This window comes from Oryzias latipes, chromosome 7, assembly GCF_053564925.1.
Source record: "Oryzias latipes strain Hd-rR chromosome 7, Olatipes_Hd-rR_3.1".
NCBI lineage: Eukaryota > Metazoa > Chordata > Actinopteri > Beloniformes > Adrianichthyidae > Oryzias > Oryzias latipes.
Genome location: NC_136243.1, coordinates 995,684 through 1,003,728, shown reverse-complemented (window position 1 = coordinate 1,003,728; position 8,045 = coordinate 995,684). Strand labels below are relative to the sequence as shown.

General features: G+C 42.3%; 1 long non-coding RNA gene across 1 annotated transcript; it reads left to right on the top strand.

The window, feature by feature from the left end:
• Positions 1-2,961: 2,961 nt before the first annotated feature.
• LOC105357956 (uncharacterized) lies at positions 2,962-3,748 on the top strand. The gene is made up of 4 exons (XR_002873493.2): positions 2,962-2,985; positions 3,123-3,157; positions 3,339-3,400; positions 3,567-3,748. It is a non-coding gene; the product is annotated as an uncharacterized LOC105357956 (long non-coding RNA).
• The last annotated feature ends 4,297 nt before the right edge of the window (positions 3,749-8,045 follow it).

Sequence of the window (8,045 nt, the reverse complement as noted above, 5' to 3'; positions counted from 1 at the left end):
TATTAACACTGACACATTTGTTAGGCACCTATAATATCAGTAAATGCATCATTAGCATGTTGAAAACATCCTAATAATAATGCTTGTAAATGTGTTAACTAAGTAATTTAATAAACCTTGTTAGATTTATTGTACTAATAAATGTCTTACTAACACCCTATAAATTCATTTATAATGCTTGTTAATGTGTTAACAAAGCTTGTTAAGGAATCTTAATATAAAGTGTTACCATATTTTCTTGTGCATCTGTTATTAGTTTAACATACTGCTGTTCTTTTGTTAGAGCTCAGCATAAATGAGTATACTCTACTACATTTAGAGTCCTTTCAGAATCAACATTTTCTGTGAAATGCTATACTACAAAATGCACCTACCAGTCATAGTCTTAGGAGAAAAACAACTCAAGACTACACAATTCTAAATTAATAGACATTCAAGCACAGGTGAGTCTTATGATTCATTTAATGGGTGTCCAGCACACAGCTGACTCATGCTGTTGGCAATGGCTCCCCATGGAAGAAAAATGTCACAAAATCTGGGAGAGGAAATCATTTCTTTGCACAAAAAAGGTGAGGGTCACAAGAAGATCAGCAAAGCTCTACATTTCAGTCAAAATACTTAAGCAAAAAGGATCCAAGAATTTAAGAAAGATGGAAGCAACCATCTTACAGAGACGTCCAGGCCGTCCACGGAAGCATCTTCTGATGAGAAGAGTTGAAGAAAATAGCCATTCAAGTACACTGCTAAAGCAGTAGAAAGCCAAACTGGAGTGACTGTTTCCCGTGAGACCATACGGCGCACACTGCAGAGGAACGGCATGCATGGTTATAGTCCACAAAGGAAGCCTCTCCTACAGCCCATGCACACAAAAATAAATAAAAAAATTAAAAAAAACAATTAAAAGCATGCCTAGAATTTCCTAGGGCCCATGCTGAAAAAGATGAAGACTATGACTCAATACTCTGGAGTGAGGAGACAAAGATCACCTTTTTTGGAACTAATGGTTTTAAAACTCTATGGCGTTGCAAAGGTGAGAATGGCTAAGAAAAATACATGGTGCCTACAGTGAAACACTGTGGTGGTAGTGTCCTGATGTGGGCTGCATGACCACTGCTGGTATGGAGGGGCTGCATTTCATTGATGGTATCATGAACTCAATGTGCTGCTCTATACTGAAGGAGAAGATGCTGCTATCACTTCATCTGCTTTGTCGAGTATTTTTCCAACACGACAAGGATCCAAAACACACATCTGAAGCTACTGTTGCATTTCTGAAGAAGATCACAGTGAAGATGATTGAATGGCCAAGTATTTGTCCTGATCTGAACACAATCGGACACCTGGGGAGTTTTGAAGAGCAAGTTGAGCATCACTCTCCATCCAGTATCCAGGCTCTAAAAGTGGTCATGCTTGAAGAATGGAAAAAGAGATGTTGCAATATGTCAACTTGTTCAATCCATGCCTAGAAGATTTGGTGATGTCCTTTAAAACCACAGTTTTCATACAAAATACTAGATGTAGTAGTTTTGGCTGCAGGGTATATTCATTTTTGATTTAACCAATTTAAGTCTAACTGAAGATTATGTGGCCCAAGTCCGATCATTAATCTTAATTTCATGTTGTGGAGTTAAAGTGTTCAATAAAACTCAACTTTGTGTGAAGTTTGTAATTTTTTTTCTTCCATTGAGCTACTTATTAAATTAGTACTTTTTAAAGGGGGTGTCCTCATTTATGCTGAACACTATACTGTAGTCTTGTCTTTTTTCACATACCCATCTTGTTTTGTATAAAAATGAATGTATATCAAAACCAAAAAAAGCAGAGGTTTCACACAAAAGACCCTGTGAAACCAGAAAGACTGGCAACAGGAAATTACCTCAGCAGCCAGAGGACGTCTGTCACCGCACACATAACCTGAAGGGAAGGGCAGGGGGCAATGAGCAAACTTTCCAGAGGGACTGTGCGACAAGGAACTGTGATAATCACCAAATGGAAAAAAGGAAAAATAAAGCAAATGTAGCCAAAAGAAAATGTAGCCAAGTGTGCCAAGTGGTTTAGCAGAAAAAACAAAGAAAAGGGATGCAACAACGCCACCCAGGACAGGGTCCGGCGAACCCAAACGCGCTTCAACCCAGGCGCAATGAGGCCAAGATGTGGTACCAGTTTAAACACAAATTTATTAACACTAAAATGCATTGAAATTAAAGGACGCAATCACACTCCTCCCACATTTTTGATGGGGGAGGAGTCCCTTCGAGGGCCGAATCTTACCAATGGAGTGCTGGGCCAACCCGTGTGGAGGAGATTGGCAACCAATTAAAACAAAATAAAAATAAAAAATAAGATAAAACACACACACACACACGTGGAAAAAAACAAAAAAAAATACCCACAACAACTCAATCTGCACACACCCCAATTAAGCCTCCACTGTTGTCACCCGATACGCTCCGTCCTTGCACTCTGCCCAAAAAATAAATAAAATTTAAAAGGCGGCGGGGGGGGGGGGGGGGGGGGGGGGGGGTATATATAAAAACAAGGGTCTGCAATTTGGTTTGAAAAGAAAACAATGCCCACCCTCACTCACACCAACACACACCATAAAACCAAGAGGTAAAAACAGGATAAAACCAGCACCACACAGCAAAGGTAGGTTGGAAGGGCGTGACACCTCTCAGCAGGTCCCAAGTCCAATCACCATGGAGCAAAGAAGGCTTGACACCACTCTGTTGGCTGCAGCAGAAGCCAAGAAGATGAATGTCTGAGCTCAAAGTACTGCCTGAAGTCCACTGGCAGGAGCTGGAGCACCGAAGCCCAGAGCTGGTGTGACAGACAGAGCTGTGGGTGGTGGTTTGTCCCTCATGGTGTTCCATAGTTTAACATTCATGGCCAGCACCTGTCTGTTGAGCTGTGATTGGCTCACAAGGCTGATAAATAGCAGCAGTGGGAGTTCCATCTAGATGCTGGTTTCCTGGTTTGGCCTTGGTGGGTGAGCTTGACATGTGGACCGGTTTTACTAAAGCTTACTAAAGCTTTTAATTGAGTCCTTTTACTTGAGTCCTTTTACTAAAGTTTTTAAGCATTTGAGTTTGCGACATTTTAAATTCTATTTATATTAACAGGTGGTGGTATGAGTTCTGACCCTGGTGCATGAGAGGTAATATAAGGGTTTGTAAAACATGTGTTTGTCCCAGGGGAGAACTAACTTATTTTTCTTTTTCCAGTAGAGTTGCCACTGCTGTTTTGCTTAGTGTTTTTAGTAATTGTTTTTAATGTTTTAATCAAGCTTGACACCCTTGCTTTTATCCATTTTTAAACAGTTTTGTGCTCATTTTTAGTATCTTGGTGTCTTGACCTGGCTGAAGGTGGCTGCCTCCTCCTCTTATCCTTATGGTAGCTGGTGGGTGCCATATTTAGTATTGTGTAAGGGGGACACCCCCCCCCCCCCTGTTTTCAGCCCATAAATTAGTGGTGACCTGCTCAGGTGCACCTCTTCTGTTTTGTATTTTCTTTTAATCACTGTTTGGGTTGTGGTGTGTTTTTGTGTGCATTTGGGCCCTGAGCAGGTACTCCTGGTGAGAGTTGGATCAGAGATCTCCCTTGGTGGTGTTTGTGGCTACCCGCCAGTGCAGTGGGGCTGAGGCGATCCAGGAGGCAGCCGCCCTCATGCAGTGTTGGAGTGCGGTCCAACTGTCCGAGTCTATTTTAACTTTCTCTTTTATGGAATTTGTGTCAAGTTTTTAATAAATTGTATATCTTTAACCTTTATGAAATCCAGTCTCCATTTGGGGTGCACATGTAAGGGGGCATACGGTCACACTGGCAGCCCACTGGCTGAAACAAGCCGTAACAGCTGTGTGATTAAAAAATAAAATAAATAAAGAAAAATCAGGAAAGCCAAACAAAACAGTGTCTATACAAACATAAATCTGTTAAAACCCAATTAATGTTATAACCAAACAGGCAGAGGTTCAGACCAAACTGATCAACTGAGCAGTGAGGAGAAACTCATCCACACCGTAAGCTCACTGGGGCGTGGAGGGGAGCTCCGGATGCCAGAGCTCTTTTCCCAGCTAAAAACACGTTTGTTAAAATAAAAAAAAACCCAAAGCAGATTCACAGGGAGACGGCAAAGCCACACTTACCAGGAAGCACAGAGGGTTAGCCACAAGGAGTCTGAGCACCACACACTAGTGCTCAAGCGTTGGGCCAAACCATTTTTAAACTGCTCCCAAATAGTCAGGGGGATTGCCTGGAGCTGTGCAGCGTCATACTGCTACACAAGGTAAAGGGCAGCAAGCACGCTCACAATACATGCACTGACAGAGAAACAGAAACCTAGAAAGAGAGGTAGTCTCAGCCAAGGATGAGGGAGAGCCAGCTCAGTCACATTTTTTATAGGCAGCACAGGTGCTCATTTAGCAGCACCAGGATGGGAGTGACTACTCCTGTGCAGCAACCTATTTAATCCATCCTGCCACAACTGCAGCAGCCTGGGCCGCAGCTCGCTTGGACTCCCGGTACCTGTCAGCTGCATTGGGAGTCCTACAGACTTGGTTTCAGCTTGACGGTACCTGTTACTTCCGGTAACTTTCCGGTAACGGTGCAGAAATGAACAGATCTGATAGAAATGAATAGATCTGAAAGTAGGAAGAGAGTATGTTACGCAGATCAGGAGGGAGGGAATTCCAGAGTTTGGGGGGCCTAGCAGCTGAAGGCTCTGGTTCCCATGGTGACGAGTCGGGCCGGAGGGACAGAGAGCTGAACAGAGGAGGAGGAGCGAAGAGAACGAGAAGGGGTTTTAATATGGATGAGGTCGGAGAGATAAGGAGGAGCCAGGTTATGGAGGGCCTTAAAGGTGAACAGGAGGAGTTTGAATTGGATTCTGGAGGTTATTGGAAGCCAGTGCAGCTGATGGAGAACCGGGGTGATATAACTGAAGGAGGGGGTTCTGGAAATGATGCGGGCAGCTGAGTTCTGGACGAGTTGGAGCTTATTGAGGGTTTTTTGGGGGAGACCAAAGAGGAGAGAATTACAATAATCTAAACGGGTAGTGACCTGACTGTGGACCAGGATAGAAGCAGAGGGGACAGTGAGGGAGGGGCGTAGACGATTAATGTTACGTAGATGGAAGTGGGCTGACTGAGTAATGTTATTGATGTGGGACTGAAAAGATAGTGAGCTATCTAGGATGACACCCAGACTCTCTACTCTTTCTTCTCAGTGTCCAACTTCTTCTTAGCTAGCCTCTTACTCTGTACACACTCCTGCACGTCCTCATTCCACCATGACGTCTTCTTATCAACTTTCTTTCCTGATGACACAGCAAGTACACTCCTCCATAATCACATAAGCTGTAGTTCTCCAGTCATCTGGGAGTAAAACCACCCAGACCCTGTTTCAACTGCTTCTTAAAAGTCTTTTTAAAAATTAATTAAATGGAACAAAGTTTATAAGATGTAAATCAAGCAAACAACACATTTTTAGAAATGTTGTGTAAATTGTATCATAAACACTGCCCAATCCAAAAATGAACCAAAAGAAAATTCATTTAAAAATTGTCCTTAGAAAATGCTTGTGCAAAGGAAATTGCTTCATGTACCTTTCATCATGCTGAGAAAACCTTAAGGGGTCCAAGAATCTCATCTCGGTACCTAAAGGCAGTCAGGCTGCCTCTGGTGAGCACATGCACAACTTTGCGGACGTCCAAAGAAATGCCACTCCAAACCAGTACTGGCTCACTGCCAAAGCAGTCATGTTGGACGATGTTGCAGCAGCAGAACTTTCTCCACGGAGTCTCCAGACTCTGTCACGTCTGTCACGTGAGCTCAGTGTGAACCTGCTTTCATCTGTGAAAAGCCCAAGGCGCTAGTGGTGAATTTTCAGATCTTGGTATTCTCTAGCAAATACCAAACGTCTTGCACGGTTTGGGCTGTAAGCACAACTCCTACCTGTGAATGTGGGGCCCTCATGGAGTCTGTTTCTAACAGTTTGAGCAGATGCGTGCACATTAGTGACCTGCTGGAGGTCATTTGATAGGGCTCTGGCAGTGCTGCTCCTGTTTCTCCGTGCACTAAGGAGGAGACACGATCCTGATGCAGGACCGTGTCTCCTTCCAGCCTCCTCCACATCTCCTAATGTACTTGTCTGTCTCCATGCTCCAAGCACCTACATGCTTTGGACACTATGCTGACAGACACAGCAAACCTTCTTGCCACAGCTCACCTTGATGTGCCGTCCTGGATGAATTCTACTACCATCTCATGGTACCACTGGAGCGACAACACTGTCGGCGTTCAAAAGTCACCTAAACATCAGCTAGAAAACATGAGGGCGGAAAAGTTGTCTGTGGTCTCCACTTGCAGAACCACTCCTTTATAGCAGGTGTCTTGCTGATTCCCTATTATTTCCACCGGTTGTCTATTCCACTTCCACAAACAAAAGTGAAATTGATCGTCAGTCAGTGTTGCTTTCTAACTGGACAGTTTGATTACACAGAAATGTAAATGACTTGGAATAACATTGAGATGTTTAAGTGGTCCTTTTATTTTATTTTTATCAGTGTATATAAGAAAACAGTAATAAATTTATATATATATATATAAAGAAACAAGGAAAAAAATAGCTGTACAATGAAAACATTTATGATCATAACAAAAGTAATTTCAAAGGAATTTGGAAAGTGTCAAATAGAATAAAGAAATTAAAGATACTTCATACCCAAACTATTTAATGACAACGATTAAAACTATAATATGAACAGCATAGTTAATAAACTATTATATTGATCAAAAAAGTAATAGATTTTATCTTAAGACCATTAACACAAATTTGGAATCAGTCATTCCAGAGTGAAGTTTTTCCTGAGAAAATGAAATTTTCGAAAGTATTCCAACGGTGACAAACTCATGTCTTGTCTCTCTGCTCTCACAATTCTCAAACACTCTCACTCAAGAAAAACTTTACAATAACAGATTAGAAAATGTTTAAACATAATTTATGCTACTCAATATGGATTTAGGGCAAAAGTGTGAACATTGATGGCCTTAGTATAGGTTGTGGAAGAAAGCAGGTGCTATATACAAAGGTAAACTTGCAGCAGGATTATTTAGAGATGGGGTGGGCGTGATGCAGAAGTAGGGCAGTCAACCTCTGATTGGAAGACTTGCTAGTTCTATGGGTGCCTTGCCCTCCCAGAAAGCATGTTTTTTCTTGTACCGTGGAAGAAAGTGGTCACTCAGAAACTCCACACACTTTTCAGAGGTAATTTTCACACCATCAGAGACCCTACAGGGGCTGACCAGCTCTCTCTTCATGGCTCCAGCCCAAAATATGACCCTGCCAACTCGGGGCTGACATTGCAGCCTTGTTGGAACATAGTGGCCGTCCACTAACCACCCACTACTACATCCATCTGGACAATCCAGGGTTGCACAGCACTCATTAGTGAACCAGACTTTTTAAAAATGACTCTTCATGTATGTCGAGGCACACTGCAGCCGTTTCTGAGTGTTGTTACCTAGAACCTCTGGAGGATCCTAGACCATGATGTTGGTGGGACTCGAGACACCAGCATCTTTAAAAACGTGCTTGCTGCTTTGTAATGGTGTTTCAGCAGCTGCTCTCTTAATCCTATGGATTTGTCTGGCAGAAACCTTTACTCATTCTGCCTTTATTTGCTCCAACCAGTGTGCTCTGAATCAGCTGCAAATCTCTTCATAGTACGATGATCATGCTTAGCTTTTTGTGACATTTCCAAGGTTTTCATACCTTGTCCATGGAATTGAACAATTTCACAATTTTCAGCAGCAGAGATCATTTTTCTTGCCCATATTGTTTGAAAATGTTGGTCTGCTTAATAATGTGGAACGTCCTTTAGAAGTTTTTCCTTAACTTGAACTCACCTGGCAAACTAACAATCAAAGATGTCTGAGATTGATGTCAGTGATCCAAAGAGCCCTTAGACACATCATCCAGAAGTTTAATTAAAAACAAACAATTGAATCTTTTTGACACTTAGATACAATTTGCATAGTAATTTGGAA